Source organism: Cygnus olor, chromosome 1, assembly GCF_009769625.2.
Source record: "Cygnus olor isolate bCygOlo1 chromosome 1, bCygOlo1.pri.v2, whole genome shotgun sequence".
NCBI lineage: Eukaryota > Metazoa > Chordata > Aves > Anseriformes > Anatidae > Cygnus > Cygnus olor.
Window position 1 is genome coordinate 55,421,021 of NC_049169.1, and position 23,788 is coordinate 55,444,808.

At 51.4% G+C, this 23,788-nt stretch overlaps 1 long non-coding RNA gene across 1 annotated transcript in view; it reads left to right on the top strand.

Moving 5' to 3' along the window:
* LOC121063931 overlaps positions 1–23,765 on the top strand; it is a 42,687-nt gene extending 18,922 nt beyond the window's left edge. Inside the window, exon 3 of the long non-coding RNA XR_005816227.1 lies at positions 23,531–23,765. This is a non-coding gene — a long non-coding RNA (uncharacterized LOC121063931). The remainder of the gene's footprint in view (positions 1–23,530) is intronic.
* The last annotated feature ends 23 nt before the right edge of the window (positions 23,766–23,788 follow it).

Consider the following 23,788-nt stretch of genomic DNA (forward strand, 5'->3'; position numbering starts at 1 on the left):
TCCCGCCTGAGCTGTGGCTGCGGGAAGCACAGCACCAGGATAACCAGGTATTGCAGACTTTCCGTTTGCCAGGCCCAGCAGTCAAATTCTGCCAAGGGTGAGGGGAGGAGGAGGAGAGAAATCTCTGAGTGTATAGGAACTCTGAAGCCTTACCTGATTATTTCCTCTCCTCTTCAGTGCAAAGAGGTGAGTCTGTAAGCACCTTCTCCCTGTCCTACAGAGCTCCCTGCCCAGAAGCACGGTCCCAGTTGTAAAGGTTTGTTACTGAACACTCAATACAGGATGCTGAAGTCACTCATGGCTTGGCTAACTGAGCCTATTCGCAGAGTTTGGTTTCTAGCTCTTTGTGTGCAGCACACACGAATCTCAGGCTCCTCATTAGTATGTCTCCTTCCTGGGCAGCCCACGAGGTGTGAGTGGAGTGACTCCTTGTGCTGGGAAATGTTTTTAAGCCAGGAAAACAAACACTGATCAGCTCCGTGTGCCACTCTTGGCTGGATCTCTGTGATCTCTTGTATTCTTAGAGCTGTGATTTTTTTGGGGTAGGTAGCTGAAAGCTACGCCCACTGCATCTGATACAGATAGAGTGGGGGCAGCCAGGCTCGCGTCCCGGTGCCGAGGAACCTGGGGTCACTGTCACACCTTTCCACGGGGACAAAACCTCCTGCACTGCCAGGGGGAACTCTGGCGGCGTTTCGAAGCTGACGTCATCCCAGCCCCTGCGAACCTCTGGGGCTGGAGCGACATCTCCAGCACCTCTCCTGCAATCCAGGAGCTCGGGGCTGCGGGGGCTGCGAGACAACTGACGTCACCTCTGCTGCGTGCCAGCAACCCCACGGCTCGAGAGACGGCTTGATCACTGCTACTCCATTACGGCACCTAAAAAGACCTCTGGGATCGGGAGATGATTGCATCTCTCTGCTCCGTTACAGCAGCCGACGAACCTCCAGGGCCAAGGGATAAATGCACCCTTTCTGGAGCGTTACAGCACTCAGAAACCTCGCTCGCTGACTCACAGCTGCCTGCCCCCTCCTCCCCCCCCCTCCACCACCTTCAACTTGTCTTTGGCACCCAGCCGCCGTCGCCGCTGAGGTTTAGCTGGATAATCCCGGCACTTTTGCAGTCCCTGCCTGCCTGCAGCGCCGGGATGAGACCCCGATACCTCCTCGCTTGTTGTGGCACACGGGAAACGTCGGTGCGGTGACGCATGTGCTACCCTTTTGTTCTGCGAGAGCAGCAAGGGACCACTGCAGTAAACATCTCCGCTCTTCATACAGCATCTGTGAACCTCTGGTACTGCTCTGCAACGGCAGATGATCTCCTCTTGTATTTTACAGGGTGGGGACTCTTCTCACACTGTTACGGATGCTTCAGAAGCCAGTTCAGCACCTGGGAATGGCCATGTCATATCAGCAACTGGAGCTTACTGACAGGAAGGGGAATACACTGAGCGTCTGGTCAGCGATACTGGCATTTAGAAAGAACAAATTAATTTCTCACACGCCCTAGAGAGGTGGAGTTCTGTCATGTTACAAACCTGACTCGTAGATTCTGGGGAAAATCCTAAAAGCTTTTGGTAATAGAGGTTTTAGTGAGTTTAATGCCGATGGAATTAAAAGTCTCTAGGCGCTCGTCGTGAATGGATTTACATCAGGGAGATTAGAAAAAGGAAAACATTATTGGTGTCCAGGAAACTCAGGAGAGCAGCTGTCAGCTGGTTCAGATGGAAGGCTCCCCAGCGGACAGCCCCGCTGGCCATCGCGCAGCACACACGCACACGACCGGAGGGGTCGGCTCACATCCTCGCAGGCTGGGGACGTGTCCGATGAGTCACTTCTCACATGAGCTCTCGCAGCGGGATGGGATGGTTGCACCAGCCAGCTTGTATGGACTCATCGAACGCGAGCAAGTGTAGTGATGGACTCCCCATTTTGGCCAGCATGCTCTTATTGCAGACCCATATGCCTCAGCCAAGGGCTGCTGCCTTTCCTAGGTGTTCATCACCTTGGTGTTCATCACCTTTCATTCCTGCAGAGGAGTGTGGAGGAGGACTGTGTGGCCTCCTCCCTGCACATGGGGACACGCCACACGGGAAGGACTGGGGTCTTTTTCTGCCCCTTTCTCCCACCAGCAATACACCTGGTGTTAAAGCTATAAACCCTAACTAAAAAGTGCAGTTAAAGGGGAGCCTGAGCAAGAACCTTACAGAAGATTTTTTTGAGGCTTAGTAAATTCAGAGGGACTGCATCCAGCTCAGGAAATCCTCAGGTTTCAACTTATCACAGTCTGGAAGAGTGTGATAAGTGCCTCCCTCATGGGGAGGCATCATTGTACATTGCCAGGTTCTGCTCCTTTTTTCCAAGACTACAGCATACGTCACTGGTACGGAGCATCCTGGGGCCCGATGGCCCTCATCTGTGCTCTTAGATAAGAAAGGTGTGGTCCTTGAGGGTCTGGCCTTTCTTGGACTTCTCTGCTGGGGCTGTGGTGCTGATGCTGTGCTCTTTGCTGGGAGATGACAGAGGCAATAGAAGAAAAGACACAAAGAGACCAACAGGGAGAGTGAGAAGGGTTTTGGCCTTAAGTACATCAGCTGGTTGTGCTCCTCTCAGGGCAGCTCTGAGAGCTGATTTGTGTGCTGTCCCTCTTCTTATTTCTCTCCAAAGTCCTCACCGCTTGTTGGCGCGTTTTGCTGAGAGCAGAGATGAGGGTTAATTCACCCTGGTTTTCTCCTTAAGTGGGACATCATCAAGCTGAGGAGTCAATTCAAATCCTGCTTCAAGGATCTTTATCCCCTTGCAGCCTAGGAGAGCTGGGAGATGAGGATCTGCTAAAACAGAGAGCTCCTTGCCCTGGTGGAGATGGGCAGGAGAGAGAGCAGGGGCCTCACCAGGGCAGGGAGCTGAGCAGGGACAGGCAGGGAGGGAAAGGAAGGATTTGGGCCCTTGGCAGTGAGATGCCCCCCGACAACTACATCCCAGGCAGCAGGATGCCTTGTCTGTGGTGGACTTGATCAGCCAAGTGCTCACAAGCACCACCTCCATCACACCGAGGGCAGAGTTACCCTGGCTTTTGGGTGAAGATAATGTCCTCTCCACAGCACGGAGCTGGGGTTCATCCCATCCCTCTTCTTCCTACACACCACGGGTGGCTGCCTGATGGCTACTGGGGGGAGGGAGGGAGGGAAGAGCTCATGGACTGGGTGACAGTGGCCTCAAAACCAGGTGTCAGGTATTGTGTGCCAGGGACAGGCCAGGCTGGATGTCTCTGGTGTCCCTCCCAGTGCGTGGGTAGATGCCCTCAGGAGGTCCTCAGAGGGGGAGGAAGAGGCGGGAGAGAGGAAGGAGGGACAGAAGAAGGGTGAGCAGTCTCGGTGCCTCCCCAGGGGGCCCTGTTGTGCGGCAGCAGGAGCCAGAGAGGGAGGGCAGGGAGGTGGGATGCTCTGCTGTAGGCTGGTACCCCACAAAGCAGCAGGGAGCCAGTGGGCATTGTGGCAGACAGCCCTTTTCCCTGGGTGCGGAGGCTCCCCTTCATCAGCTGGGAATGGAAAAAAAAAAAGAGCCTCTTTGAAATAAAGCACAGGATTTAGAAGCAAAAATGTTAATGTGGTGACTGGGGACATAGCAGTGAGCACCGAGTGATCAGCACTGATGTCTGGGCAGGAACTGGAGCTATCCCTGGAGGTCCAGGTCTACTCTGCAATGGGGACATGAGGAAATCTGTTGGGGTGAGGGCTTGTCCCAGGAAGGTGTCTGACCTGGTACTGCTGAGGATATGTTTGTCCCGCAAACACACCTGAGCTGCTGGGCACGCAGGTGCCTGCCTTCAGATGGGTACACAGCAAGCTTGGGGCACACTTCTGTGCGGTCTGCATCGGCAGCGACAGAAGCTGTGCATCTCAGCAAGGGGAGCCTCTCCGGAAAGGGGTTTGCAACTTTTTCATCCTTCCTGCACCCAGATGAAAGAGTTTCCATGCTACCAATGACCTTCCTGAGGCACCTCGCTTTCCATCTGTCTGTCCACGCAGAGAATATCGGCGCAGGTGCCCCCACTCCTGCAAGACAGCTGCGCTGGCCGCTGTAATAAGCTCATTCAGGCGGGACGTGTTCCCCCCTGTAAACAGCAGGCGATGTGCATTCCCAGGCAGAACACCGCTTCTGGAGGACATCTAGCACAGCTAACTCATCGTGACAACCAGCAGCAACTCCGGGCTGCTTTCGCAGAGCTGTTTATGGAATCACCCCAGCCCTTTAGCACAAGATGCGCACACACGTACAGGAAGCCCTTCCACCGCAGAAGAGAAAGGTTTCTACTTTTCGGAGACTAATGTGTCCCTGGCAAGTGCTGGTCCAATAATCATAATCATAACAATCAAGAGCTGTGTTAAGGGGTGTGAGAGGGGAGAAAGGAGTTCTTCAGCTCAGTGAGACCGCTGAGAGCACATGGGCTTGGCAGCTGTAAGGACACCACGAAGCTGTCAGCTGCAGAAGTGAGCGATGGGGTGCGCTCACCTCTTTTGTGGAGGTGGGAAAAGTTATTTGAGGGCAGCCCATAGGATTTTTAGGACCTGTCAGTTGCTTTCTGGCACTGAGGAAACCTGACATCTCCCTGTTAGGAGTGACTAACATAGATTCAAAGTCCCCTCGCTTGCATAATTAGCAGTGTTCATGTTCATCGTTTTTCCAGGGACTGCCCAGTGCATGAAGCTTTTTGATTGACTGTAAGATTATGGCATTGCCTGCAAAATCCTTGTCTATGGTTTGCCTGAAAATCCATGTGGATGGTTTGTATTATCTGCACCGTGGTGGCACATTACATTCTCACAACACGCGAGAGGATGAGAAGGGGCAGACTTCTCATGAGGAGCCGCCTTTGGGCACTGCTAATTTTGCTTCATTTTTGGGGTTGGTGAGCCCGGTTGTGTTGCAGGGTGACATGGATGAGGAAACCTGACACTGAGCTGGAGGACCCATGAGGCTGTATCATGATGTAGCCAACAAAGTGAGCTGCTTGTTGTTGCTTTGATGTGATCATATGACAGCTTGATGCTTTATTCAAAGCACTGGGTACAACTTCCTTACTCTCCTTTCCCAAGCACTTTGAGGCCAACCGATGTATTAATAAATTAGAGGGATTAAAATAAACAGTGCTTTGAAAATCATTAGGCATCCCAAATGCCTGGAAACAAACAGCAGTTGAAATAAAAACACAAAATGCAAATGGGCTAAGAACTGGGCCATAAAATGGTGTAGCCTAGCCCTGGGACAGCTCTGGAAAGGTAAAATGTGTTCATTCTCTTGATTCTCCGGGTTGGACCAGATGAAATAGTACTGGGGTGCAGCGAATGGGGAAGAGTCCCTGCCCCAGCTCCTGCAGTGGTACAGAGCCAGCCCCACCAGTGCCTTTACTGGCTGCAGAACAAGGCTGAGGGGAGATGAGGCCGCAAGCACCAGCCACAGGGCTGGAGCTGAGGCAAGATCTGAAGGCTGCAGACTGGAGACCATCTGGGTGAGCAGCTGTCCCAGGCAGCTCCTTCTGCTGCTCTTGGTCCTGACCCTCACCCTCCAGGCACTGTACACCCAATTCTCTCCTCCCCTCAGCTCACTGCCTTTCCCACTCCGATTTCTTCTCCTCCGTCCCTCTCTGGAGATCTGGGGACTGACACAGTCAATTTGCACAGCATCCGTTTCATTTTCTCTGAGTGCTACCAAAACTTGTCCCCCAAGTCCTTGGTGGCCACGTCAGCAGAGATGCTGGCTGCTGCCAGGGCGATGAGAGAACGTGTTCCTCAATGACCCTTCCTCTTTCTGCATCCTGGCTGGGGTGATGCATTTATTGTTGTGACCTGCCTTTTGTTGTCTGGCCATACTAGCTCACAGAAACACCCTAACAGCACCAGCCCGATGAAGGATCACAGTCCGCAGGGACATCATGTGGGGTATGAGTAGTGGATGAGCGTGTGGCTGGCGACATGATTGCTGTGGTGTTTTGAATGGTGCTTACAAGAGGAGTTACTTGAAACAGAGATGTTTGGGAAGTGCATTAGAGTAACACATGCATCTTTAATGCGTGCAAAAACCGGTGGGGTCCTGCTAAAGAAGTGAAACCAATGAGGGCAATCAGTCTCGGCCACGTGGCTGCAGGATGATTTCAGACCAGAGAAGCATGAAAGAATCACGAGTGGCCGATGCTGCCAGCCCAGCAGGGAAAGGGGATATCCAGTTTTCCAGGCAGTTGTTAGAGATCCTGTGTTCATGAAGGAGATACTCACCACCTGCTGACTGAGCATCCTGTTGGTAGTTGGAGAAGACCATGTACTGCTGAGGAGGAGGAGGAGGGGGGCAGCCGCGAGAAGCCTGCCTGATTCAGGAATTGCCTGGACCATCTTGAGTTCCTCTTGCGTGACAGACTTATCAGGCATCACTGGCCAGGGAGAAAGCCGTCAGACAATAGGAGAAAGCTGACCTAGGAAAAGGCAGAGCCTGGCTGATAATTGAATACCTCTCCCTGCCTGGCCGGCATGCTGTGAGTGGAAGGCATCATGAGGCCAAGTGCTTGCCACTGCCAAGGGACTTTTCTCCTCCATGCAGCCACTGGGATTTCTAATCCAGGCTGGGTAGGACAATGCTGTCATGTTAGTAATAGTATAACTCTCTTAGCAGTCTACCGGTGTGACAGAGCCACAAAGAGAACAGTGTAGGCTGAATATGCACTCATGCTTGCTAAGCCTGTAATCCCAGCTTTGATTCTCTCTCCCTCTCCTTCAATTTTTTTTTTTTTTTTAATAATCAGTTCAAACTTAATAAGAGTGATTCACTAGTTGCCTGTTTATCTTTCCTCAGCATGGCATCCAATTTGGATATCACAGGGGAGGAGGATGGGGGGGAGATGGGGAGAAGACAGAAATGGGAGAGGAAAGGGGAGCCTGGAGGGTGTCCCTGTTTCCTCTCTCCAAAGAAACAAAGGCTGCTATCTTTCTGTGAACCTGAAAATCCCAGCTGTTATTTCAACCTGTCGTCAGAAGAGGTTGGCGATCAGCCCTGTTTTCCCATTCAATTTAGACCTTTTGTAGCTTTCTTACTAAAGGTTCAGCATCTGCAGGCATCTGATGAGAGTGTTTGGTGGTCTGTGGGATGGAAGGACACAGGACACATGAGTTCCCTGGACCTGTCTGGACTGTGCCATGTTTGCTGCATTCACATGAGACAAGGCAGTGATGGGGCTAAGCCTTTCCAAGGCTGTGACTGTGTCTGTACCTCCTGGAGGCCGACCTCTTCTCAGCAGATCCTAGCAGATCCCGGAATGTTCCCCAGCCCAGGCAGCTGCAAGACCTGTTCTAGGGTTGATTCCAACACCATAATGTGTTTCTGTTTTTGACTCTGGCTTCTTAGAAACTTGAACGCATCTCAGAAATCACTTGGACTGGGCAGGAACACTTATAGCTGGGCTGTACTAGGCAGGTAGACAGGTAAACGCTGGATATGCTTGTGAAGTCTCTTGCCCAAGAGCTGATGTTAAGAACCATCCTGCACTGCTCTCCTTGCCCTGGGCATTTGCTGGCCTGAGTAAACCTCTGCTTGTCTCACCCCAGGTGCTCCTCCAGAGCCTCCTCCCTCCTTGTCTCCAGGGTCTGGAACAGCTCTGCTGTTCTGCTGTGGGCTGCTGGCGGCTGTGCTTTTGGCCGGGTGACACTGAACACTGGAGACACGAAGCAAGTCATTTGGAATAAGCAGTTAAGTGTTGGTTGGTACATGGGAGAGCAGAGAACAGGAGAGGGCAGAAAGGTCAGAAAAACTACAGGTCCGGACAACTGTGGAGGATCACTGGAGGATTTATTGAGTTCAGCTGGCCTTTTGCTTCACCTCGGTTAAATATCATGTAACCGTGGCTCACTGGGACAAGACTGGTCCTGACTCCCAAACAGCCATGCCCAGGTGAGCCCCGCATGGTGCCGAGAGCCCGGTGTGGAGGATGCAGCTCCCTCCGAGCCGTGGGGCAGTGGCAGCATGTGGGCCACCCTCTAGGGGGATGAGTGGTGGTGGGAGAATGCGAAACGCAGCTCCTCTCTCAATCTGTCCGCTTCTGCTGCTGTCTGTGAGTCTCTTCTCACTGCTTACTCTCCCTCACGTGCTCATATCCCCTCTCTTTTCTCTCCCTCACTTTCTGTGCTTGATGCATGGCCCAGTGAATACAATCCATGCATAACCCTCCGTTCTCCTTCCCCTTCCTCACTGCTTTTCTCACTCATTCTTTCTTCCCGTCTCTCACTAACTCTCTGTTGCTCTCTCTGCCAATTTATTCTTCTCTTTCCTCCCACACTCTGTCCCCGTTTAATCAATCTTAGCACAGGCCTGTTTTCCACCAGAGCTGCTGTTTCATGCTTACTCTCGTGGAGGGAGGGTGGGCAGGTGTGTGCAGGGAGCAGGAGGGCTGAGATGAGACTAGTGGTCATGGCTGAGTCACATCACCCAGCCCAGGGCTTGGTTCTCTCCATCCAACAGAGGAACGTAGCAGCTATGAGTGAGTCTGCAGCACACAGAGGTTGTAAGACCAAGGCCCGTGAAGCTCCTGGAAGTGGGTTAGAGCTCTTTGGGTGCTTGTTTCTCTTTGGTGCCTGGCTATGCCCAGAGCCTTGTGCCCAGACTGACACATGGGAGGCACATCTTCTGCTCTTCCTATTCAAAACCTTTGCACCATCCAGTCTGTGATGAGAAATAACCCCATGGGGTATGGCTGCCATGACTCAGTCATGGTGTGGCTGCGCATCCCTGCAGACTAAGGGCAACTCCTGTTCCTGTAGGCGCTACCTTTGCCGACCGACGACACCAATCCATGGCCTCTTGCCTTCCAGCTCTTTCTCTTGTTCTGCCTTGCCCCATGTCCTCCTTCTCCTCTTTCCAGCACGGTGTCCGCCACTCCCTCTGGGTGCTCTGCGCTCCCCATGGCAGCACACGCATGGCGCCGGGGCCTGCACGGCCTACCGACGGCTGAGGGCTGGCAGGAGCCGCCAGATGCTTGCACCTCCTCGGCTCTCATGGGTAGGAGTTGCCATGGGAGACAGGGAGAGAAGGAAAGTGCCTTCCCCAGCAGCACCCAGAGCCAGAAGTCTTCCATTGAGTGGAGAACACCCCCCTCTTGTGTTCCTTCCTCCCCTCAGCCCCCCCTTTAGAGAGCACGCCGCAGAAAGCTGCCTTTGAAGCCCCTTAATTAGTGTCCCGCGTGTCCTGAACGGAGCCCTTCATTACCACCAGCGAGAGGCACAAATTGGCGTGTGTTTCAGGCTTGGGCTCGGTGCCAGAATTTTGTTCCAGTCCCCTCCCTCGAAACCTCTCCAGCTTCCCCCCCCCTCCTTGGCACACACACTCCCACCGAAAAACACACATACACAAGGGATCCTGCCAAATAGAGACCCCCCCCCCTTCTTCCTTCCAGCATCTCAGATTTGAGGGAGAAAACAGAAAAATACAACCAACTAAACAGAAAAATTAAAGGCAAAGGTCACTGCTCCCTGCCTTGTCCAGGCTTGCTCTTGGCTCTCCTGACCCTCCAGCATATGTGAGTGCAGGTTGGGGGTCATTATCAACCCCAGAGTGTCTCTTGCAGCCTGTGGATGTGCTCTGAGGGTGCTAATTAGTGAGAGGAAGGCTGATTAGGTTAGAAATTAAGTGCTTATTTTCTCTCTCTCTCTTTTTTTTTTTTTTTTTTTTTTTGATGTATGTGTGTAAAAAATCATGAAGCCAGCTGGAGCCTCAGGAACAATGGGAGAAAAGGCAAGCAGGAGTCAACAGAGGGTGATCGATGTCCCACCTCACCTCTCCTGCACACACGGGCCCTGGGCACCCAGGCAGTCTGTGAGCTCACAGATCTCTTGTTTTACCCCCTTTTTTTTTTTTTTTTTTTCTTCTTACCTCAATGTCTTTCAAGTGTCTCGGGCCCCATGTGCACTGCCTCCATCGAGGCATCCCACCTCAGATGGTCTTGCGCTGCCAGGCTGAGGAAATTCAGTCTGTTTCCACCATGGACTTTGCCTCTCTGTTCCAAAAGTTGCAGCACAGGTGTTTGATTTCTAGGAACACCGAGGCCTGTGTGCCTGGGCATGCAAAACCTGTTCCTGCCCTAACATCGGGCCTTGTGAGATTTTTCTCCTCTGTGCCCTTGCTAGCCTCAGTCTGTCATGGTGAGTGGGCTGTGGGATAAGGAAGAACAGATCAGGATGTGACTGAAGAGCAACGTGTCCTTGCTATAAGGTTATTCTGTTCTTCCAGTTCTCCAGGCAGCAGCTCAGAGCTGGTGAGGGGCAACAGAAAAATCATCTCCTTCCTTCCACTTGATCTGAAGGATACCTCTGGGACCAGTGCTTTGGATACGCTGGACCTTGAGCTATGCTGGACCTTGAGCTTTTCTCCAAAGGCCACAGTTGCAGTTGGGAATACTCAGGTCCCAGCTGGCTGGAGGGTAGAGAGGGAAAGAATCAATGCCTAACACAGCTTTACAGCTTCCTTTCTGGAGTGGGAATTGTGCTGCCAGACCCACAAGGTGGTGGCATCAGGTTGGAGGGTGGTATCTGCAGCCAGCCAATTTATATGACCCGAGGCCTTGCTATGATGCTGGCAGTGGATGTCATCTGTCCCAGCTGGGGACATGGCTGTTGAGACAAGGCTAAGTTTCATTTTGCAGTGGGGAATATTTTCCCATAGCTAACTGGGGTGTGTGGATCAAAAGGCAGAGGAAAGCTTTGCTGACGAAAGCTGGTGGGCCCCAGACCCTTTGTTGTGCTTCAGAGCTCTGTGTGTGGGGCACAGGGGCTTTGTATCTGCAAAACAAGAAGTCTGGCTTCTTGGGACAGTGGGAGAGCAGCCAGGGACCCCTGTGTACACACGGTGGGAGGAGAGTGCGTGTGTATGTGCTCATATTCCTTGGGCCGAGTGCCATGAATGTGAGTGCAGGCATGTTTTGGTGCTGCACAAAGGGAGGGCATATTTGTCTGGGTACAATTCAGGCCCCATTCCCTTTTCATCGCGCCGGTGTTTTTATACCATGTGCCTCCTGCAAACAGCCGAACAAACAAACAAACAAACACATGGGAACCCAAACTCCCTATTACCACCACACTGCAGATGCAGCCTGGTTTGGCCTGTATTTCTCCCGTTGCCACAGCAACGGTAAGCCAGGGAGTAAATCAAAATATCCTCTCCAGTGCTCAACACCCCCATATGGCAAAATAATAGTGACAGTGCGGAAAGCCTGGTCTGCCTCCCTTGCTTCTCCTTCCCAACCCCAGTTCAGCAGAGGCTCTCCGGAGACCTGTCACATGCCTGTCAGAGCCCCAAGGAGATGACAGGCCTCCTCTACAGGGAGTGAGGGAACACCATCTTCACTGTGACCAGCAATCACCCTTATTCCCTGCTCTGGTTGCTCTGTCTCCCACAGGGGGGTGTTTAGGTCTGATCAATGTTCAGCCTTTGTGGTCTCAGCTCAGCTGGCTTTTAACAAAATGAGGCCCGTCAGCTCCACTAGAGACCAAACAGCATCCAAACCAGGCTTAGCAACCTGCTTCTTGCTTCAGCAAGCTCTGCTTACAGCTGGGAGAGACAGAGCCTTCAGAGACGAGCAAAGCAATCAGAGCGCATTTAGGACCAGGACTCCTGTCCAGCTGAGCTCAGAAATATGCTCGCTGGGACAGCTGCCAAAAGGGCTCCACCAGCGACACTTTGCATTGGCCTTGGGCACTTCCAAAGTCGGCGATGTGCTTAGAAGAGGAGATCTGTCTGCCCAGAAAGAAGAGGCCTTGAGGGGAGAGGAAGGCTTGCTGCCCCTGGAATGGGTTTATCAGCCCTCTGGAAGCAGGGGCAAGCCAAACTTGCATTTTCTACAGCAGACAACCAAGGTCTGGGTGCTATTATAGCCCTGGAGGATGACCTGCATCCCCTTCTCTGCCAGCAGGCAATTAGACTGGATCCATCACTTGTGCCTCACTCAGCTCTGGCCTCCAGCAGCTTCATTAGGAACCTCTGTGTTCCTTGGCTGATTTTCCCCCAGAGTCCGATTTTAAGGCTCCCCAGTGACTGCTAATGTGTAAATACAGTGTGCTTCAACATGGCGATGTGATTGCCCAAGTGGATTGGAGCTGTTTACTCTTCAGCAGCTAAAGAGCATCCCCACCTCTCTGTGTTGTGACAGCCACTTCTTGCACAGGGAGATGGCTGGTGGGAGCCCAGCCTGGCTCCGGGCATGCTCACAGATCCATGTGGATGGGTGGACTCAGAGTCCTTCTTGTCTTTCTGTGGAAGGGAGGAGAAGAGGCAGGAGTGGCCCATGGAATATGCAAAGAGGGCCATTTGATGATTAAATGCTAGAGCACAGCAGCAGTGTAAAAATATACATATATCACAAGCTTTAATTAACACAAGCGAAGGGAAAAGGAGGAAAAAGAGCCACTTTTTAAAGGTTTCACAGAGACTATAAACTGGCAGCAGAGAAAAAAATGTAATACATGCAAATTAATGGCATAAATTTAGGGTTACTTAACTTCACAAATGTTAACAAGCTCATAAAAAAAAAGTTATTCTTTCCCAGTTTCCTGTCGCTGTTTGTTTAATTTTTTTTTTTAATTTTTTTTTTCCCCCGTTGAGAAGATTATGTTTTCAGTATATTCCTCCTAAATTAATTCTGGCTCTCTCTCTTCCTTCTCCCTTCCCTCCCCGCCTCCCTCCCTCCTTCGTCTCTGTCTCTTTCTCAGTGTCTGCCTCTGTCTGTTTGCCTTCCTTTCCTGCCTATCTATCATATCCTTAATGTCCCCATCATCATAGTATCTAGCCTTGGATACAATACCCTCTCATTTCTCTTCCTTTCTTCTTCCCTAGCTCCCACCGCACCCTTCTTCTCCCCTGCTTGCCGTCTTCTCCCCTTTTCTCCTGTATTTTTTCCTTAGCAGTCAGTATAACTCCAGCCTGATAATGCTACATGCAGCACCACCAATTTCCAAACATGCATTGTTCCCTGCCACCATCGGCAGACAAAAGAAGGCAAGGAGCAAATTGAGCGGTCTCCAGCTGAACTGCTCGTTTATCAGCCACCTAAATGGCTGGTTGCTGCTGCAGGCTGGATAGCTAGGGACATAGGTGAGGGTGTGTGGGCAGCCCATGTCAGTACACCGTGGTCCTGCCACCGTTCCCCTTGCACCGTCTCCTTTTTTTCCAGCCTCTGCCTCCATGCGATGGTGGATAACAAAGGGCACAGCCGCTCCTTGCTGAGCCCAGGGAGTCACGAGCCCCCGAGGTCATGGTGTCTCCGCTTCCCGCGTGTTTCTCGCTTTGCTTACGGATAAAACCAAGTTTCAAAAACTTGGGAGATTGTCTGTTTAGCTCTGCCAAAACTCATTTCTCCGGAAGGAGGATGTGTGCCTTTTGTTCTGCTTCTTTTAAAACCACCAAGGACACCCCAAGTTGCATTATCCGTGACGTAACTCATCCTGCCTGTGATGCTACAGCACTCTGTTCTTAGGCTGCTGTTCTCGTTGCTTGAAGGGAGAGTGGTTAAAAAAATCTCATTTTGACTTATGGACCAGACTGAGTCATAGGAAGACATCATTAAAAAAAAAAAAAAAAAGAGGGGGTGGATATCATCATTTTTGGCCACAAGCCATCCCTGGAGCTTTCAAAGTAGCCTGTGAACATTACTGCCAGCTCTGTTTCAGTATCACAGACAGCAGCCCTGGCCAATTGCTTTTCTCCTCAACACCCATTCGTCATTTCAGAATACTGGAGAGCAGACGGGGAAGTCAGCCTTTTATTCAACACAGCAGTCTTGGGAAAAGGGAGGTGAAATTACAAGCTGGCGTCCCTGGGCAGCAGTGAAAACGAGAAAATCCAAACAAGCAAAAGGGAAAAAAAAAGGAAAAGTCTCAATTTCTCAAAGTGAGAGAAAGGATGTTGGTGGGTGGGTAACAAAGAGGCTAGGAAGAGGAAGCACAGAAGGAGAATCTGTTATGTTTGGAAGATGTGGGAACCATCAACACAGATGTTGCAGAAGAAAGTGATTGAGAAGCTGAATGGGACTCGCCTAGGTTTACAGTTGGGTGCAGGCTTAAGCACATCACTGAAGAGAGACCTGGATGCAGGAAAAGGGAGCAAGAAATAACTGTGCGGGAGTCCCGTGCAGCATCAGTCTCTGTCCCGAGTGACATCACAGGCTTTCCCGCTGACAGAAATCACTGCTTTTACTGGGTAGGAAATGAGTCAGGGTGACTACAGATTTTAGGGCTTGGCCTATGCAGATTAAGAAGAGTAGTAAGGAATAAATAAAACATGGCATATGCAAGGGTGACTAAGGGCTGGAAGAGAAGCAAAGAACAGCTTGGGGGAAGGAATAAGGGCTATGGTAAGGAATGAGGAGGGGCTCCAGATGAATTGCTGACTAGGGCTATCTGATGAAGCCTCTGGAGAGAGATTTAGGGGGATATGACTTCACACCCTGGTCACAGAGCATGCCCTACCAGGGTTAGTGGGGAGGACACTCTTGTGCCCCTGGTAGCTGAGTGATATTACGTTTTTTTTTCCTGTCCTTTCAGCTTGGAAACAGTCTGGAACAAAGTTCATTTCTCACTGAATGTGTTGACAGCACCTAGCAAACCAGAGGCCCAGTACCAGTTGCAGCCTCTGTGCACCCTGCTATTAACAGCATCAGAAGATGCGGAGCAGGGAATAAGGGGAAAAAAAAAAAGATTGAAAACTGAACTGAGTGAGAACAAAGAAAAAGGTGGGGTCTTTTTAAAATCAGATCATTCCCTATTTTTGATTGCTTCATAGCTTGATTTAGCTTTGGCCTACATAACTAAAATGGAGGATGACAAGGTAGCAGCAAAGACAGGCATTATGGGGGGTTTGCACGGATCATCTGTTTGCTGCACGGCTGCTGTAGGAAATGCAATGCCACGAGTCGACATATATAATTGTAGAGAGGGGGAATGAATAAACGTGTTTCAAAGAACAAGGAGAATTCTAAATGTCAGCAAGGGGGTATATGACTCACTCATTGGGAAAATACTATTATTGGATACGTAAGTAGGACTGTACAAAGCACTAAGGGGAGGGATGCTACTAGAAAAGAAAAAAAAAAGTATTAATAAGTATAGGTAGCATTTGGATAAGTGACAGTGAATGAATGAGGAGATGTGCCACGAACCAACACAGGGCTTGGAGGGAAAGGAAAGGGAGAAGGCAGGGTGAGGGTGGTGAAGGATGAAAAGAGAGCGATCATGGAAGACAAGGAGTAGCATTGCTGGAGTCTGCTGAGATACAATGGGATGGATGAGGGTTTGTTAAAAGACTCAACTTGGCTTTTGGCAGAATAATGGTGACAAAACGTTTCTGTTCTACTGAGTCGGGATTAAGGAAATAAATGAGGCGGAACTTGATGGGGAGAGAGGAAATGACTGTGCTGAGGAGGCAGGAGGAGGCCCAGGACTCAGCTGGAGCTGGCCTCTGCAGAGGTGGGTGAGGTCAGAAGGCTGGGTTGGATGAAAGGTGTGGAGGAATACCTCCCTGTGCACACAGCCAGCTTTTCAAGAGGCAGAGGCAGCCTTTAATTATAACAGCCGGTGTTGTATAGATTACGGACATTGTTGAAATGAGCAGCGCAGGACTGAGGCATTTTACGTGAGTTCAAGCCAGGCATTGAGAATAATTGACTAGTGCCCCTGGTACATTCGCCGGCAAAGTTGCGGGTTTCTGGAGCCCAGAACACGTTTAACTCAAAACCTTTTGGTCACATACAGGGCACCATACCAATGGACCAGTCCAACGGACCAGTCCCATAGGGCAACCCAGCAGCCTGAGATGCTTTGCCAAGAAGTTTGCAGCAGGGGGCTGGGGGAACTCCAGTCCTGGAGGAGGAGGTCTCGAGAAGTTTGGGTCCAGCTGGGAGCAGCACCAGTCCATATTTTGGTTGCAACCCCCCCCCCCCCCCCAGTTTACCGTGATCTGCTTTTTTGGCTGGCTTGGGTTGATTAAGTCTGTAGAGAGACAGATGTAGGTGGATAATGGGGAGAGGGGGTGGTGAGTGGCAGAACTATTGCCTTAGCGAGAGGGAGGGATGCCGTGTAAGTACTGCCAGTCCCCATTCAGTGAGCAAGTGGTGAGTCAGGGGCAGGTACTGAGTCAGCAAGAAGGCGGCGGGGTGGGCGGGTAGGTAGAGCACCCCAGCCGACTCGACACACGCTGCTTGGCCATGCCAAGTTCATCTCCCCACAATCCAGGCAGCTGCATCCCTCTTTGTCCCCTTCCCATGCAATTCCTGCAGCTGCCTCTCCAAGCCACCGTGGCTGTGGAGATGGCCTTCGGTGGGACAAAAGCACATTTTCTCCTGGTGTGTTCGCCATCCTGCTTGCAAATGGTGCCTCTCTGCGAGGGGTGGTGGTGAAAGAGGAAGAAAGAAAACAGATGATGGAGGTAGAGAGAGCCCTTCAGCCTGCCTCAACCCAAAGAAACCGCTCATGCAGGCAGGGAAATGGTGAAAGGTGGGAGGAGGGAGAGAGGAAAGAAAGAAAGGAAAAAAGAAATGAGGTGGAAACGAGAGTGAGAGAGAGAAAATATTTGAGAGATGAAGAGAAATTACCATACGGCAGGATCCTGTTATTCAACCTAATTTTCAAAGGACTGCAGCTGTCGCACTGAGATAATCTGTTAATTATAACAGTCATTGTGTTTTGGCAATGGAAGAAAAAAACAGGCTCTAAACAAGGCAAGGTAGTGGTGAAAAGAGAGGGGAGGCATGGCTGTGTCAAAATGCATGTCACTTGTTAGCTTGAAGTATAGGTGGGCGAGCTGGCCGGGAGAAGGGTCCCTCCCCGGGGGGCTGAGCTATGCCATTGCCTGGGGGTGGAGGAAGGAGGGGAAGTGGAAGCAGCCGAGTGGAAACGTAATGTCCTGTCCAGCGTGGTGCTACTGGAGCTAGGCATGAGCAGAGGAAGACCTCAGAGGGGCTGTGGTGTCCCCACTGGCATGTGCTGCCACAGCATTTCACTCTTGGGTCATCGGAAGGAGCTTCTCCGTGACACCCCACGCCTGTCCTCAATGCAGCAGTGGCTCAGCCTCTGGACTTCTCCTGTTGGAGTTGTACCGGGGTGGCTGCTTGTCCTACTTGGAGAGAGGTGTCACTGCTGGCGAGGGAGCCTCTCTGATACTCGCTCAGGGGAAGGCTGGCTGGATGCCGAGAGCATGTTGAAGGATGCTGGAATGCCAATGCCCAGTGAGAGTCTGCTGGTCTGAAGGTATTCTCCACAGGAAGACTGGCTGCCCATGCACCTTACAAAGTGATTTCAGTCCTCGGCCAGCCCAGGACCTTTGTGATTCCTTATGCTCTGAATCCGTTCCAGCAAGAGACAGTGGTGAGCTGTAATGTAAGCTCTGCCCTTTCCTGCCACACCTGCAGGGTAGCATGTTTGGGGGCACTCCAATCTGGCATCAGGGTGGCTGGAGACATATTTAGCATCCAGAAACACCGGAGGGATGTTTGACTTGAATGAGGGCATCTCTCAAATTACTCGTGGACCTGCCATTCACAGCCAGCCCAGTGAAAACCAGGAGCTGCAGTTGTATGATACAGGGCAGCAAAGCCAGTGCAGGACAGCAGAGGAGCCAAGGTGACCGTGAAGGGATGGGGACCTTCTCAGGGGCATCCCATACAGCCGTGAATTTCTCCTGGCCTCATACAGGACATACTGCCCTCCCCTGTAGCCATGCCCCGCACACAAACAGAGCCAGTGCTCCCAGCCTGCTCCCTACAGCAGCTCCCTCCCACACACATGTGCACGGTGCCATCCCCTGCAGGGATTCACATCAGGACACACATCCAGAACTTGCGCTTCCCTCCCTTTTCCTGCAGCGTTTCTGCCATGTACTCGCTCACACAACAATACTCGTCCCCTGTGATCCACGCACACCCACGCGCGTCCTGCGCTCCCACCCCGCTCCTCGCGGCGCTTTACGCACAGCCAGCACTCCCACCCCGTTCTCGCCAGTGCCTGCTTCATGCAAACACACGCGCATGCACAGACCCTCCCGAGCAGCACTTTGCCTGGTTCCCCATGGCAATTCCTCCCCCCAGCAGCCAGCACTCACTCTCGGCTTCATAAAGCGATTAGCCCACGTACACACCCAGCCTGCACACCCACCTGAGCACCTACAGCGACTCCTCCACCTGCAGCCCCCATCCGCCTCGCACCCCGCAGCCGACACTGCCACCGTCTCACGCAGTGACTCACACACAGGCACACGGATGCACTAGCACACACACACACACACACACACACACGGCCTGTCTTGCTCCTCGTGACAGATCCGCGCGGACAGAAACACGGAGCCCGTGCTCCCCACCCATTGCCAGCAGTAATTATTCCTACGCCCTTCCACCGCCTGGTGTCTGGGCTCGTTGGATGGCACCAAGGGGAGTGATGTTTCCCATGTCCCCTCTCCCCTGGAGCGAGAGCAGTGAGGGTGGCTTCATTGCTGCTAATATTTTTATGGAATTTATAATCTCCTGATGTCCTCTTATTGCTTGGAGGAGGCTGTTCCCCGAGCCTAACCCCATGCATGTGCTTGCATGGGTTGCTGCTGTAGGCTGTCTGGGTGGCACTGGCTTGATGCAAATCCCCCTTAATCTTCAATAATCATATTAATATAAAAGGTAACTATCTCCCTTTGGAAAACAAAGGTGGCTCTCTGGCCTGCCAGGGAAGCAATGGCATATGAAAGACCTTTCTGCCAGTGTTTATCGCTCTAAAATAAGATTTACGCTTCTAAAGCTCTCTCTTTTCTTTCATGCTTCTGAGCTGCTTCATTTTCCTCCCCTGAGCTTTCCTATTCTCTCTTTCTTGCTGCCTAACAAATTAGGCATCTAATCGCCACTGGGAGGACGCGATGGGAGCGCGGGGAGGTCTCTCTCCAGCATCGTGCTGATGTGTTCATGGTTAGCTTTTAAGCTGTTTGGCCTAGCAAGGATTTGGGATTGGTGGCTTTGGTTTGCTTGAGCCTGGGTGCGTGCGTATGGTGGACATAGCTTTGGGTTGCCCAAACTCTTCCTGTACCCCAAACTGGCCAAAGGACAGGAGGGATGAGCAGCATGTCCTTGGCAGTCCTCTGCCCTTCCTTCATGCAGCCGAGATGGTGTGTGGTTTTGTGGGCTTCCTTGCCTCAGCTTCCTGCTGGGCTCCCAGTGCTTTGGGCTTCCTCATATCATGGGGACAGCTGGAGTCTGGGAGCTTCCTCCGACTCACGGCAGGGACAACCTGGATTTCAGAGGGATTATTTTTCTCCCAGCAGGGACTGCGGGTTTGTATGGTAAGATGAACCAGCCTGGAGTGGAACCACAAGATTTCTCTTACAGCAGCACTCTGCAAAAAACTCGCAGAGACTCTAGCACTGAGTGGCCACCATTCAGCAGGATCCATTGATACAAGTCCAGACCCTGTAAGAGGTGATGGCTTTGCTCAGTGACGTGAAAATGCCTTTTAATGCACAAGTTTCCATTGTGGCTCATTGTAGCCGTTTTTTTTTTTCTTTTTATGCTTTTGCCTAAATCGGCTCATCTGTCCTCTAGACTTTTTGAACCTATAGGGCCAATTTCAAACAAATCTGATGGTGGTATGGATCTCAGAGAAGCTGAGAACTCATGTGTTTTGTGAAAATAGTGGGATAAAATAGATAAGAGGGAAAGTCTCTCTTCTTTTCTCTTCATAGGCCAGGTTGGATAGGGCTTTGAGCAACCTGATCTAGTGGAAGGTGTCCCTGCCCATGGCAGCAGGGCTGGAACTAAATGATCTTTAAGGTCCCTTCCAACCCAAACCATTCTATGATTCTATGATTTTATAAAGTGAGAAAGAAACCTTCACAGAGTCCCATTAAAAAAAGAAAAAAAAAGAGTGCTGTGTGAGCTCAACCCTTGGTGGACATCAGAAAAGCTACAGTGGAAGATGTTTTTTCTCTCCCTCTCCCTCTCTCTCACAAATGTCTTCCATTTGGATTTATCACAAATCCACAGGCCGTCAGGCTTCCCGTTCCCACTTCTCTTAGTTCCAACCTTCTCGGGGCTTCTGGGGTGCCTCCAGGCAAAGCCACAGCTTTGTTGCCATGTAATTTGATGGTAACTCCTGAAATAAATGGGATCATCCTTCTACTGCTTTTGCTAGAGCCAGGGCCAAAAGCAAGGACCACCTCTGGCCATGCTGATGGGAGGACAGAAATTTGAAGCAGCTGCAGTGATGCCAGCAGGGCAGCAGGTATTACAGGAATTATCTGGCAGCTGTGGAGAATTCCTTCAAGTGAAGCAACGAACCCCAAGCACACTGGGAAAGGCGGCTCCCCTTTTCTGGAAAGCGGTTAGAGAAATCTTAGAAGGGCTCTGAAGCCAAAGCAGGAGAACATTTTAAAGGTGGCATTTGCATCCCGAGGCCTCCCGGCAGCAGGCAGCATGCTGAGCTGGGAGGGCTGATTCCCAGCTTCAGCACAAAGTGGAGGAAAGCAGCAGGAGCCTTGGCCTGGTTTCGGGGTGTCCCCAGGGGAGCCAAGAGTGTTTGGCAGGTTTTTAATGCATGCATTTCTAATGTGAGGCTCTTAGCACCGTTTAAGCAATGGTAGAATTAAGTGCTGGCTTTTTCAGTGCACTGGGCCCCAAGAGGACAAGGTTGGCAAGGTCAGGATTGCAGGCCCAAACTGCTGCTGTGTGTGGCTTTTCTGGTTGCCTTTTCACACCATGCCCCCTACACCTCATATCCTAGACCTCATACCCTCATATCCTCATATCCTAGGCCTCATATCCTCCCTCAGTCATGGCCTATCCAACCCCTGCACCCCTCCCCGGCCCCCAGGTTGTCCTCATTCCCCACACCATCCCTGTTCACAGTTTCAGTGTTTGTACTTGAACCCATCCTCGTCCCCGGCCATCTAACTAGTGTCTGTACTCCCGTGTCACTCCCTGTGCCACCTGGATATCTGAGAATTCCAGGGGCAGGGGCTGCAGGCCCCAGGCTGAGCTGAAATGTGGTCCTGGCCCACGGGAGCCACCAGGGAGGCCCCAGTTTGGGTTGCTCTCAGGGCCCTTAAAACCTGTGCAATAGCGGGGAGACAGGAGCTGCTGGGGGAATGGTAAGGGCTTGCATGTTTCTTGTATGACACTCTCCATGGGGGCCTAAAAGGATTGCAGAATCTGACTTCAGGAACATTTTGGCCTTTTCTTTGGCCTGCAGCAGAGGCAAGGTTGCAGAGGTGGGAGGTGGATGGGAAGCAGGACTTCTGTGCATGGTCCCTATGTTTTTGGCACATAGCAAGGATAAACACCACTTTCATTTCCTTCCACCCCCGAACCCAGCCACCTCTTTCCTTTCCAGGCTTCTAGAACATTTCTCCTTCCAAGCCTTCTCTGTGCTACCTGATCAGGATGGGGATGTGTCTCAGAGATTGCTGGGGCTGCTGCAGAGGATTGTGGTCATGGCCTCAGTGTTGTTCCCTGTGCACCACGAGCAAGCCACAGCAGGCAATAACAACTTTAGTACAGCATTTAGAACAGCCTGTGCTGCCAGATGGAGTCGAAGCAAATGGACTGGGACCTTTCTGTATGTAGCTGGATATATGGGGGGTTGGTAAGGATAAAGCCAAAGGGTAATGCTCAGAGAAGGATGCTAGCAAGAGAAACCCAGGCTAAATTTTTCACTGCTTGCTCAGGGGTTGCCCCTGGCCTCTCCTGGGGTGGACACACTTTGGGTACCGATGTGCCAAAAGAACGGTAGTATCTGCTGCTCGTTTATTCTGCAGAGAAGACTGGGCAAGGTGGAGGAACATTATAGGAAGGCAAAGGAGCAAAGATGGTTGGGGAAAAGGTGGGACGAGGGGCAGGGGACTGACCCTGAGGAATGCCAGAGCTCTGTGGGTGCCAACCTGTGGAGAGCCAGCTGTGCCTCCTGTCTGATGCATCTGGGGAGGCAGTGTCAGGAAATTATTTCTCATTGGATTATAAGGCTGAGAAACAAAGCAACAGACTAAAAACCTCTGCCTTCTGCTTCAGTGCTGGCTGATGCAAAGCTGAACACGAGGCAGCAGCTGGAGGCCATCATATGACAATCACAACTGGCCTGAGTTTGGTGGCCTCAGACGACAAGCCGTGGGGAACAGAGACTTTATCTTTTCCATTGGTCTAGCTCTTCTTCCCCTCCCCTTCTCTGTCTTGGCTTTCCTTTTTGGATTATTGAATATTTAAGTGTTTCTCTGTGACACTATCTCTGATCCCTTAATCCAGCTGGCCTGGTAATTCCACAGACCCAAATCAGCTCAGATTTCTCCACAGACGTAAGCCTTGTTCCTCAAGGGTTCACTCACTCCTCCTCCATTTATCTTCCTTCATTTTACTTCTGCCCTTTGTGTCTCTGTGCTAGAAATTGGTTCAGCTTTTGTGGCAAAAGCTTCAGCAGTATCTTTAGTGAGCAGCCTCCCCTCCCCCCAAAAAAGGCGCTAGAGGGGATCTTTATTCTTCACAAGTAAGAATCCCTTTTTTTTTTAAAATTATTTTCTATGAAAATTAAAACAAAAAAGTCCAGTGCCAACATATTTTCTTTGCTGTATGAAATGATTTTCTCCATGCTGCTTGAGGGCGCTTCTGCCAGGTTCCTGTCTCAGCACGCTGGGAGAAGGGTTGAAGCCATGGCCGGAGGGAAGGGTGCTCCAAGCTGCCCTTCCCAGTCAGGACCAGGAGCTTGCCCAGATCCCAGAGATGCATTAAGGCAAATGTCACTTTGGTGGGGTAGGTGGGCGACGTCCTTCAGCTCGGTACTGCTGGGATTGCTGGGTGGGAGAACTGGGGGCTGGTATTTGATACGCTGCCTACATCCTGCTGCCCTGCATGCTCTGACCAGGCTGGCTCACCTCAACAGCCTTGTCCCTGCACCAAGAGGCAGGAAAAATGTTTAGAGCACAAGTGGTTACACGTGGCTTGAATTATTTATCCCTCTTGCATCAAGGAAGGGAGGAAACAAATTAAAAAGTGCTTTGCTTTGTTTTTAATTTTGTTGGGGGGGGGGGGGTGGAGGCTTGTTTGCATTTTCATTGCTTCATGCATTCTGTGTACATGGTTTTCAGGCAGCTGAAAATCCTTGGCTTTGGCTGTGTTTGGGGCTTGCCTTTATTTACACTAGCAGTTTTGAGCTGAGCGCAACAGCAGCCATTTGTTTCCCAGCCTCTCTTCCCTTCCCCTCCTGCCCCCACTCCGCTGCCTTCCCCCGTGTCCCTGGCTGTGATTACATTGCATAACGGAGCTCAGGTACACTTCTGCGTACCCCCAGTAGATTATATGTCGTGAGGGTTCCCTTCTCAAAGGTTTATCAGCAAGGCAGCCGGTCCCACTCCTCCTTTGCCTGCACCCCCCCCCCCCCAGTGCTGTCTCTTCTCCATCTCCGTCTTCTCACGAAACCTCGTCATCTATACTCTTATCGCAAAGATCTCCCAACTGATGCCTCTTCTTGTCTCCCATGTGCTTTCTTTTCCAGATTCCGGTGACAGATGGATCTCTCTCATGTGCGCTTGCTCTTTCCCTCTCTGTATTTTTGTTTTCGACATGTTTGATCTGAAGCTCTGAAGCTTCTCAGAGGGAACCCAGAAGAGAAGGAAGAGGAGGAGGAGGAGGAACTGAGGGAGCGTGAGCGACAGAGGAGGCAGCCCTGCCTTATTCTCCAAATCACACCGTGGAGGGGCAGGGAAAGACTAGAGGGGGGAGGGCTTGGGTTTGTTTTGGGGTGGGTTTGGTG